The 12,110-nt window shown below is 37.5% G+C and overlaps 1 protein-coding gene across 35 annotated transcripts in view; it reads right to left on the reverse strand.

Annotated features, from left to right (window-relative positions):
• The window catches only part of LOC124880267 (receptor-type tyrosine-protein phosphatase delta-like), a 622,546-nt gene that overhangs the window by 378,996 nt on the left and 231,440 nt on the right, over positions 1-12,110 (reverse strand). For 34 of the 35 annotated variants that reach the window (XM_047385268.1, XM_047385264.1, XM_047385265.1 and 31 more), the window contains exon 6: positions 3,366-3,480. The exons of the other annotated variant lie outside the window; for it this stretch is intronic. The gene's annotated coding sequence lies outside the window, so the exon portion shown is untranslated. The remainder of the gene's footprint in view (positions 1-3,365; positions 3,481-12,110) is intronic. 35 annotated transcript variants of the gene reach the window in all.

A 12,110-nucleotide genomic window follows, 5' to 3' on the forward strand; every position in this document is an offset into this window, starting at 1 on the left:
TTTGGTTCCATTTAACTATCAGAGTATCAGAGTAAAGGGTGCTGAATACAAATGCATTTCACATTTAATCTTTTTCCCCCTTTATAGTTGTGGACTACTTTGGGCTGGTTTGTTGCATAAAATCCTAAATAAAGTACACTCGTATTTGTGTCTGTAATAGGACAAAGTTCAAGGAGTATGAATACTTTTGTGTGGCATGTCTACTTTTGCAGAAATATACAGCAACACAATTCAGTGCCTTTAAAAACAAAGTGAAACTGGAACATGACCAAATTATTATGTGAATAATAAAACGATGGTTTGCAGCTAGCAATCATTAAATGTGTACGAGACTTAAATCCCCTATGCACAATTACTCAGCTCCTCTCCACAAAAAAATAATTTTCCCTCCGTATTAGTGATATATTTTAAATAATCGACAGAGTTTATTTAAGATCAGCTTTAAAATTAGACCCACAATATGTCTTCTAGCAACTTCCCTCTTTCATATTCATGGGCCGCACACTGTAGACCCATGTACTGTATTTAACCAAGTAATTTAAAGGTTATCTTAAGTTGTCACTAATCATTTAATATTGTCCTCCTGTTTTTTTTTTTCTGTTTTTTTTTGTGGCCAGTACTTCAGCTCCTAATCCTGTGTGTTTGTGGCTTAGCAGAGACTTTTTCCGGAAAGCTGCTGGCTGCTATCTGACCTGACACAGATTTCATCCGTTATTTTATTTTTTTTCTTAAGCATATCTGGCTTTTTCAGACAGGCGCTGTTCAAAAGAAACGTGTCAGCAGTCTGGAGATTATGCTCTTTTTTTTTTTTTTTTTGCTAATCACCAGAAGAGCTCAAACATGGCTGGCATTTCTTTAGTCTGACAACGCTGTGCGTCTAGCAGAAGTCCCATTTTCTTCCATTAAGATGCTTATTTTGATCTCCTTTCGCTCTCATTGTGTTGGTATAATCAGGTGTATTAACTGTCAACTTCATGCTCTGTTGAGTTACATGATTATCTCATGCAAATGAAAAGCAAATTAGGAGAAAGACCCAAAAGGTGGGCTAATTTCACACCCTTGTTCCGTTGATGTAGATCGAACAGATTCATTTCGATTTGCTTCTTTGAAAATACAGAGGCACAGCAGCAATTCTTACTTTGATTTTATCGTTTTCTTGTTTGTTTTCAGACTAACTGTTGCTGGGTCCGCAAAGTTGTAGCACACACCACAACATGTGGGATAACCGTGATGGATTCCCGGTATCATTGGCAGTTATATGTGCCGGCCTATAACCACAATTCCCCAGCCGCAGCTTACTGCAGAGCAAAAGCTGAGCAAGATACACTCTGGCTGGCGCGGAGCCGCTGGACTACGTAATAATTCATAGGCCCAAAAGCCCTCCGTGTACTCACAGTGCAATATTTATGACCAGGCCGAATGTATTTCCTCAGCTACATCACCACACGGGGCTCAGGTCAGGGTGTATCTTCTCTCTCAGCACATATTGGTATTCTGTGCCCTGGTTAAATTTGGGGAAATAACACCTGGAATTTGCAACTAATCATATTAACATTGCTTAGGGTTGCTGTGTAAGGCTCCGGTGTCAAAAACTGGTTTAAAATGTTTTATAAATAGCCTGTAGTTCATAGTATGTATGTCACTGAAGGAGGGTGGCCAAATTATACTCTGACATTTCTCAGAATTTTGGTTTTGTTTGTTTTTTGTCCCTTTATGTTTTTCTTTAACCTAATTATCTTTTCCTGTTTGGTTCTTTGTCATTTTAATTGCCACTGGAAACATAACATTTCAGATGTTATCTTAGGAAAATTAGCTGTTTACTAAGTGTTGATTTATTTACAATAGTTTACAAATTTTTCTTCCAAATAGAAAGTGCTCCCGTCTTTGTTTACCAGTGTTTCCACAACCAAATTATTGCTGTCATTAAATATAAGTACATGTACTATCTTTGTTTTCCATTAATATAGAAAGTAACATGGCTCTGTGCCTCGGTGCTGTTTCTGTGTTTCTTTCCTAAAAAAGCCATCAATGGTGTTTTTAGTGCCATTAACGTTTTGTACTTGTTGTTTTTCCTTTCAATAGAAAGTACTCCTCTGAGTGATTTTTTTCTTGAAAAAGCAATTGATAGAGCTATTGGTGCCACTAACTGTGTGTATTTTCTTACTCGTTTTTCCTTCCCATAGAAAGTACTGTGTTTAGGTGTGTTTCTTTCTTAGACAGGGCCACCAATGGAACTGTTTCTGCCATTTAACTTAATTTACTTTCACTTGTTTTCTTCTCCTTAAAAAGTGCTCCTGGCTCTGCTTTCTGTACTCTCGACCCCCAGCTGGTTGCGGCAGATTGCTGCTATTACTGAGCCTGGTTCCCCAGAGGGTTCCTTCAAGTTGAAAGAGAACGGTTCCTTTCTACTGTTGCTACATGTGTGCCCAGCATGAGTGAATGCTGCAAAGTCAACAACTTGACGCAATTGGCCGGATTCCCTTTGATGAATACATTTTTACAAATTGCCAAGTTATGTTTTATATATCGGACCAATATTTTGACCAAACTGCTGTGTATTTGCTGAACACTGTATAACTGATCCTTTAATAACAGCAGAAATTATGTGACCCTACTTCTAGTAATTATCACCATAATCTCAGTCATCATCAGAAATATTTTCTGGAAACAATTACTTTGAACATTCATGATTATTTGGTGATAGCGATTATAGTTTAAGTAAAGGATGTAACATTCTTTCAGAGGCAAACACTTTTTGTTTGGCATGGAGAGAAAAGTCATTCTGAACCACAATCATGTTAAGCATCTAGATAGAAGATCAATTCAAGTTGTTTTTTTCTTTTTGTGTTGGGAAAGGAAAGCAAACACACCCATTGTTTGTATTCAACATTGTCTCAGTATTCCTTGTTGATGATACAAAGATAGCATTTTCTCATTAATAGATTAGTGTAATTTTAATTTAGTATTTCATTCACACTGTGCAAATAATGACCTGAGGCTCAGCTACACTTTTTAGCTTCAAGTTCAGCTTAATAAGAGCTATGATTAGGATTTTAAATTTACTGTATTACCATATAAAATTGTTTGTAAATAAATAAATTAAAAACCACAAAACAACATTTTATGAATAAGTAGCTGCAAATTATGGGGGTGATAATCTTGTTTAAAATAAGTAAGGTTGGGATGATAATATTTAATCAACAACTTTTTTGTTATCCACCAAGCAATGCTTAATTTTCAAGGTTTCATGTAAAGTGTAGTCATTGAATAATGATGTTTTTTTACTTTATGATATTATATCAGTACTGCAGTCAGTTGCCCTGATGACAGTATGGTTTGATTAATTTGAAAGAACACAAACTCACCAAGAGAAACAAGGCTTCTCTGTTGCCACATGCAGGTGCCACCATGCATTGGTCCTGCTACTGCAGGATGACCTCGCCGACACACCAGTGTAACTAAAGATCCCTTGGCCCCCACCTAAGAGATAAGGATAAATCAGTTGGATCAGTTCTGGTGTGGAATCAATTTGTTTAGAAAAAAACTGTTAAAACATGTTGCATGAGTTTGTTGCATGAGTTTGTAATATTTTCTTCAAACCAGCATCAGTTCATAAGTTCTGCTCAGAATATTTGAAAGCAAAAGAAGAAATATGTGAGTGTATTTCTAATTGAAGCACTGTTTTGAAAAGTGAATATTTATTTTCTCTGGCACAAAGCAGACTGATGAAAAGAAAAAACTTGTAAAGTTGTATATGTTTTGTGTGTCTCTGTTAGGTTTTTCATTCACTTAGAGTGAACATTACATCCAAAGGGTAAAACACATTAGATCACTGTTAAGGTGTCATTCTTTTATTTTATGAGTTTTGGCATAATATCAGTCCATAAGTCTGTTTTTGTATCTAAGTACCGTAGTAGTTGTAGAAAGTACTCCAAGCAAATGTACCTGTGTTTTAGCTGTGTTTCTTTCCTGGACAAGCATACTGATTGTTAAACACTGAATTTTCCTACTTACAGTACAGTGCTTTTATGTTTAGCTATTTTTCCTATGTCAACAAAGCTACTGAGCTAATTTTACTATTGCCTGTGTACTCTTTGACTTTCTTTACCATAGAAAGTACTTCTGGCTCAGGGCTTCTGTGTTTAGCTGTGTCTCCTTCCAAGACTAAGCTATTAGTGGTGATTTTGCTGACGTCAATTTTGTGTACTCCGAGTATTTCATCCTTTAGAAAGTACTGCTGGCCCAGTGCTTCTGTGCTTAACTGTGCTACTCTTTTGGACGAAACTATTGACACAACTAGTGCTGCCATTAACTCAATGTACCTTTGTTTTTCTTTCCCATAGAAAGTACTCCCACTCTCAGTGATTATGTGTTTTTTCTGAGTCTCCTTGTCCTTTAAACCTTGAGCCTGGATTATTGGAGGCCTCTTTCTGTTAAAAAGAGTTGTTCCTTTTCACTGTCACCACATAAAGCAGAGCTGCAAACTCAATGGTTCAATGCAATGGACTGGGCTTTGTGAGATAACTTTATACCAACTGGAATTAAATAATCAAAAGAAACTAACTGTATTGTAATGCAAATTGGAATGAACTGGACTATATGTAATTAAAGCTTTTATTTATAATATTAAGTTGTATTGGAATACATTAATGCATTCTATGCCAAACTGGATATATCTGTTGAGAATTAGCACTGTTCAAATTACTGAACTGAACAACTTAAAGTGGATCATAGTATGTTATTTTGGGTTTCATTTACATACATAGCTGTATGATATAGTTGAAAGTGAAACTTGTTTTAGCTGTTTTGGTGTGCCTCCCCATCGACCGCAGCCCCCCACCACCACATGTCACTTATGACCTCGTGAAAGTAAAAATCCCTCCAAGGCGAATAATAAATCATTGCAGCCAGCTGTACCAGGGCTGCCCAACAACACAAGCCCCGTTGTGCATTCACATTCGAACATGGACACGATGCCCGCCGTGAAGTAATACATCAAATCTGAGAAGTGGGGAAACACAATTATATCAGGTTCCCTAACTTTACAGGGGAGCGGGATGGACCAGTAGTCAGTTAAGTCACACCACACAGAAGTGGATGTAGTCATGAATGTTATTACCAGCTAATTCAAGACATTTAGATCAGTGCTATATTTAATTTTAATATATCTTTGTATGACAGTCAACATTTTATCAGCAGTGATAGGTTTTTTCTACTAGGTAGCCAATATTAGGAAGTACAATATTCTTTTCCCCAAACTGACCCGCTGCAGGTTTTAATTCTGTTTTTATAACACTATTGCATGTGACAGGTAGACAGAGGCACATTTAAGGCAAAATGCACTTAAACCATCATATAAGTCGTGTTTTCAACTATTTTTCTCCACATAGAAGCAGCACAGTCAATTTAAATTTAATGCCTCAATGCTTTTCCGAGAGGCCATGCGAATGCCACTCCCAACAGGCTGAGCTTCTCTGATGAGTCTACCTGTCTTTTACTTTATGTTTCATAAGGTTCCTCAAACTCACTTCACTGCACATAAAGGGCTTTTTTTCTTGCCTTTCTACCCTACTTATATTTTTCCAGTCATATTTTCTTTAAATCACTTTACCACCTGTTTCTCTAATCAGTTGCCCCCAAATGTGCACTTCACAAGGCTGTAGAAAAGAGGTTTCTAATATTGCTTTTTTGTCACACTTAAATGTTTCAGATAATTGATCAAATCATAATATCAGACAAAGACAGAGTCCAGGCTGTTTTCAAAAAACATCATTTATACCATCATCTAAACCAACCTGGCCCCTCAGACCTGTGTGCTACTCTTCCGATAACTGGCAATGAGTATTTTATATCACTGTGAAAGAGTTTTGTCCCACTCTTCTTGCATTTGTTTCAGCCACTATTCTCTGGTAAGAAACATTTATAACAACAGCAATGTGTGCGATACTAATTGTTGGAGTCATCCATTTTGGTAGCAGAGTTTGACATGCGCAGCTCAACAGACATCGCAGCGCTCACGTCACCGGGATTATAAATCCGCCGAAAATAAAGATTTCGTTGCCATTTCCAGCGGCTCTCATGGGACGATGCAACGGAGGCGCATATCTGGAGAGACAAGAGCTCGCAGGCGAACTTTTGCTCCACAAGGCCATTCCCAGAAGAGCTTGAAAGCTGGAAATTTGTCTGATACAAGAAGGAGGGAAGATTCATATGCCAATCGAAGACCACGCCAACACCCGGCGCAGGTGAAAACCCACAGAGGTTTTATTTCAAAGGAGATGAGTTTCCTCCTTGTTGATTCAGTCGACTAAACGGTTCTTCATATTTTCCCCTCCTGGACAGATGAGAAGTTTACTGTTTTTTTTTTCTTGAGTTGATCACGGACGTGTGATCCCCCCTCCCTCATTTTTCTTCAGACCTGACCCATCCTCAACCGGTGGAGAGAAGAAACCAACGTCAAAGTAATTTTGTTCTCTTTATATTAAATCGGATAGGTGCATTTAGAAGTTTGGGCAGGATGAGGCATATTTAAGGTGGTTTAGAATCACCAGTAGTTAGTCTCAGGTATCAACTTGTTGCATGCAATGTTGATTGAAGTGTTTTATGTCGAGCTGTGTTTTGATTTGGTGCGCAAGCGCTGCTGAATCATGCGTGTTCATGTTTTTGTCTGGCTGATCCCAAATCAGCCAGGAGTTAGAAGTTGGACTTTTAAAAGTTTTTCATTCAAAGCAACTGCAGTCTGGGCCTTGCCTGATCACTCCTTTGTTCCAGTTTTATTAATGGGAGTTTTTCCACTGAGTTCAGAGTTTTATGACTCTTTGTTCGAGATTTGGGGCAATCAGCTGTAAGGCTAAAGGGCCGTAGCCCCACTGTTTTACCAGCTGATCGCTGCAATCGAGACATCAGCACCAGGAGGACTTCTCTTTCCATTTAACTCAAATTACACATTTGTCCATAAAACTGCTGGTTTGATCTTCATAGACACTAAATGTGCATATATTTGTCTTTTATTATTATTGTTGTTAGGTAGTCATTTTTATTCCCTTTGTGTAGAATAGTGCTTGTTAGTTAGGTGAAGGTTTTTGGACCAGAATAATGGTATATCAGGATTATTTGGCTTCAATAAATTTTCATATATATAATTAAGAGAAGCGTTTGTGTTTATTTCGTGCAAGAGTGATTTATCTGTCAAAACAAGATTGAAGTTCCCCCAACTCCGGTGAAGCGGTTGAATAAACAGTGACATTTTGTGGTTTTGGTTAATAATTTATGAATTATTAATGATGAATAGCTAATTGTAATTATTAAAAAGCTTTGAGCCCATAATCACAACACCAGAGGATATCTCTGATTTCTATTCGTAAGTAATGATTTTTGTTTAAGACATTTTTTTTTTTCAAATTATGATTTTAAATTATAATTCTTGATAAATATTAATTAATCAATAATCATAATTCTTACATAATGAATGCAAGATGTATTTGGGGGTAATTGTGGTGCGATATAGAACATCTGCGTATCTGTTAACACCTGAATCCAAACACCTGCGTGTGTAAGTGTGAGAGACCTGAGACCCCGGGGCACATCACCCCCAAGCAGAGGGCCGACAGAGCCAGGGGGCCCAGGCAAGCAGCCAATGGGAGTAAGCTGGCACACACCAAAGCACTTAGCCATGGACACCAAAAACCACCAATACACCAGCTTGCAGAGACACAAGCCATCGGTAAGGAGTGTTACGGGGAGATAATAGGCCCCACAAACACAACAGAACAGACACCATCAAGCACTGCATTCACAACAAACTCCCCAACACCGCACCAAGACGGGACAAACTCACCCGGCAAGAGGTACCTGTCTCCCTCCATAGGCCCACTGTTTTACAGATGCTATAACAGGACTGACACCGTCCAAAAAGTCCCACTCTTATTTCTTTCAGTCACAAAATAATTCCCAAAAGTCTTAGGGATCATCAAAACATTTTCTGGCAAATGTTGATCAGTAGAGATTTTTGCTTTGAATCTCTCCCATGGATGCCAATTCTTGCTCAGTCTCTTTCTCATTATTGAATCATGAACAGTAACCTTATTGAAGCAAGTGGGGCTCACAGTGCTCTAAATGTTTTCTTTGGTTCTTCTGTGACTTCTTGGATGAGTAATTTTTGAAGGCTCACCACTGCTGGGGAAGGCTCACCACTCTTCTACGTTTTCTTTGTTTGTGGATGTCTGCATTGTAACCCTTTCCAGACAGATATATATTCAATACTGTTCTAGGATTTCTATAGATTGGGACCTGATGTGCTGCTTTTTTTAACGGTTTGTGTGGTTTCTTGATTCTAAAGGTTCTCAGGCCTGTGTTTTTTACATGAAACTGAACCAAATACACATGTGGTTACTAAATAACGTTTTTAAAATATGGCTACTTCTTTGCATAGTTTTTTTTTCTTCCTTTATAAATGAAATCATCAGTCGAAAACTGTGTTTGTATTTTTCTGTTATCTTTGTCTGATACATTATGATCTAAAACATTTAAGTATAATTTGAAAGCAAAACCAGAAGAAATCCATGAGAGAATAAACCCTTGCACAGCACTGCACATCTTACAACATTCCTCACAGACTGTTGTGGAAAGAAAAAACAAAAACAAAAAAAACAAGGAATGCTGCATATTTAAGGCAATGGGAGTAAGAAGGACAATTTAAAGCAAGAGCCCCATCTCAATAAAGAGAACAGCCCATCATTGATTTTTTCTCCACATTACTTTCCCTGCAAGAACACTTGATAAGTTCACAGGAAATCCTCTGGACGTGTACAAGAATGTTCTGTGCTGTCCTGGCCTCTACCCAGGGAACAGTAACTTGCAGCAACACAAACGCTCCAATTACAGCTGCACCCGCAAATCCTCCGGGGGAAAACCGCAGTGCTGCTCACTGATCTGAAAAACACCACTGTGATAGTGGGTAACTTCACTCAACTTCCAGAGGACACGAACCACACTTTTAATGATCCCGGCAAGAAAGCTGTTATAAGCTGATGATAATGAGACATTTTTGAAAAGAGCTGATTTATGAGAGCATATGGAGGATGTTGTGGTTGTGTGAACTAATGGGTGGAGAGTTAAGTGCTACTTTATTTGTGACAGTGCAGCGTAAGGTAAATGGTACATTTATTATGACGTAGTGGGTAAGTGTGAGGCACTTCTGGGTCATGAATTGAGTGAGCTCATTGCTGCTTTTTCTCAGGAATCATCTCTGTGTGTGTTTGCATGTGTGCTCACAGTGCCACATAGTGCTGACAGCACCTGTCAATCCTCCCGCAAAATGCTGGGAGATGTTTGAGTGGGCGCATCCTCACCACAGTGACAAACAGACACCAGCAACAGTAGTGATTTCTGCACTCCAGAGGGCACCATTAGCACGCTTTAGGTTTGCATCCATGCTTTTCTATCGTTAGCAGGCAAGCAATAAAATCTGTAATTAAGACTGAATCAAATTTGGGTTGTAGTTTTGTACTGTATAATGTTGTAAACAACTATTGACAAAGACATTGTAGTTTGTGCTGCATTCAGGCAGGTTCAAAAAGAATAAACTTACTTCATTCAGCAAACAGAATTATTGCATGAAATCAAATATTAAAAGGGAAACCAATTTACTATGACTGAGCATTAGATCATGTCCAGACATACTTGCTTTCTGTGCATCAATCCATACTAACACCATTTAGCTGTCTGACCGTTTATTTGATTTCTTTGTTTTCACTTGTTTACCCTTTTCATATTGTTTGGCACATTGATATTTGAGAAAAAAGATGTGTTTACAAGAACAACCACATCAATGGAGGTTGCTTCTTCCCCCATTAAAGTGGTTCCACTGTAAACCAGGGCAGAACTGTTTTGGTTTTCTGAAGCCAGAGAGCCAACATGTTACTAAAAACGTCTCTTCTAGGAAACATTTGCTGTTCCCTCTGTTCTACTGTCAGTTTCTGTGGAGGATCATAGTACAAAGAGACAGTTTGTCTACACAAAACTCGCAATCTGTAGTACTTCTTTTGGAAGCAGATTTTGGAATATCAGCCATTTATTTATAAGTATTATTTTGACAGTTGATTTTTAAAGACCCAGCTATAATTAGAAGCATATTCACTTTATAAATCCAGATGAAAATGGCCATTGTAACCAAATGCTCTTTCATTTTAAAATAAGTTTATTTAAACATCCTGATATCAATTTCAGTTAGCTGCTAGTCTCCTTTATAGTACAATAACTCCAACTGCTGAAAATCTCCATTCTGCACTGCAAACAGGTGGTGCCGTCGCCATTTCAGTAAAGATTTATAAACCCCAGCTGGCGATATTTAAAAGCAGTCAGAAAGTGTGAAAAAAGGAGTTTGTATTTTCATCTGAAAATGTAAATCATCAACAAAGTGCTATGAACAATGTTTTAAACAATAATTAATGTTTTGCTCTTTAAAATGATGGTTTTCTTGGGAAGGTAAATTTTTTAATAAACGCCACTACAAACATGTTTTAATCAGGCCTTATAAACACCAGTTGGTGATATTCAAAGATCTGGTAATGTTACAAAAACAGTCTTACATAGGGTTTATAAATCCAGATAATAATGGCAGTAGTGAATTAGCTCTATTAGGTGCAATAACCTGTTTCAAACAACAGTTGATGTTTGTTAATGCTCTTTACAATGCAGAATGGCTTGTATGACCTTGGATACACATTTGTAAACTGCACTGCAAACAGGTGTTACTCTCACTAATCTATGTAGGATTTATGAACAACAGCTAAAGATTGTTGAGGACCAGACAGTTTTTATTAATTCAGTTGCAAATGGGGTTTATCAATCATGTTGAAAACAGCGACTGTGGACGAAGCTTTACAAGGTGTTCTGATGTGATAGGTGCACTGAAAAAAAATACATTGGATATACTTAATTCAATAAAGGACATTGTTTGCACACAAACATTTTTGCTTTGGCAGCAATCTCCAGTGTTGTGTTACTTTTACACAAATTAGGTGTTATAGGTGAACACAAGTATTTTGTATTGTTACAAACTGATAGATTTTTTTTTCTTTTTGTAGCAGCACCAGTGGCCTTTTTTGTTTTCATATTTTCAACTGTAAGCTGACGATAAAGGGGTGGAGAGAGAAGGAAGACATGCTACAAAGGTCGCTTTTGCCATGAGTCGAACCAGCGACAGCTGCGTCAAGAACTGAAGCCTCTGGATATGGGTTGTGTGTCTCACCCCTGCGCCTACCACTGCTCCCTGAAATTTGTTTGATCAAAATAAATCAGGCTCTGCAATCATTTCACTCTTATGCAATTTGGTCCTTTTACTTCAACACAATTCAATCCCTTTTCTTCCAACACCATTTTATCACTTAAATTTAACAGTGACATTTTAAAATTCCAATAATTTTGAAAGAGGGAAGTTTTAGATGAGGGGATATTTTATGTTATATGATCCCACAATGTATGGTCTCTTTTGAGTTATTCCTGTACTCATGATGAGTTTTGGACTCATTTTCCTGGCATAGTGTTGTTCTGTGTGCTTATTTTGGGGGTGAGAGAAAAGTAGATAGTTGGGGAGAGATCCTGTTTAATGTTAAAATGATTCTTGAACATCTTTAACATGAAGTCACATATGTCTATCATTTCACGAGATAACATTACGATTGTGCTGGAGTTTGTTTCAGTGTTGTGACATCATGCCTCATTCTCCTTTTTTAGAGAACCTATATGGCAAGACAACTTAAACTGATATGACTGACTTAACTTATCCCAAGATGAATATAACATTAATATACAAAATCTGCATATAATGTAGTATCTACACAAAATTGTAAAAAAAAATTCAGCACATTGAACAATACTGTTAAAGTAATTAAAGATGCTTAGTCTTTTTTTTTTTTCAGTGTGATAATAAAACAAGCATTAGGAAAATAAGAGAAGCAGTTCATCCTATGACAGTAGGAAACATTTCATTCAGTTTACAATCAGGTCATTTAAACATGCTGCTTAAATACATTTTAAGTAGTTGCTAGTCTCCTGTTGCTACTTCCAGGATAACACTGTTTTTTCAGCACTAGCTCTTATCTGTTAGT

The sequence above is a fragment of the Girardinichthys multiradiatus genome, chromosome 14 (assembly GCF_021462225.1).
Source record: "Girardinichthys multiradiatus isolate DD_20200921_A chromosome 14, DD_fGirMul_XY1, whole genome shotgun sequence".
Taxonomy (NCBI): domain Eukaryota; kingdom Metazoa; phylum Chordata; class Actinopteri; order Cyprinodontiformes; family Goodeidae; genus Girardinichthys; species Girardinichthys multiradiatus.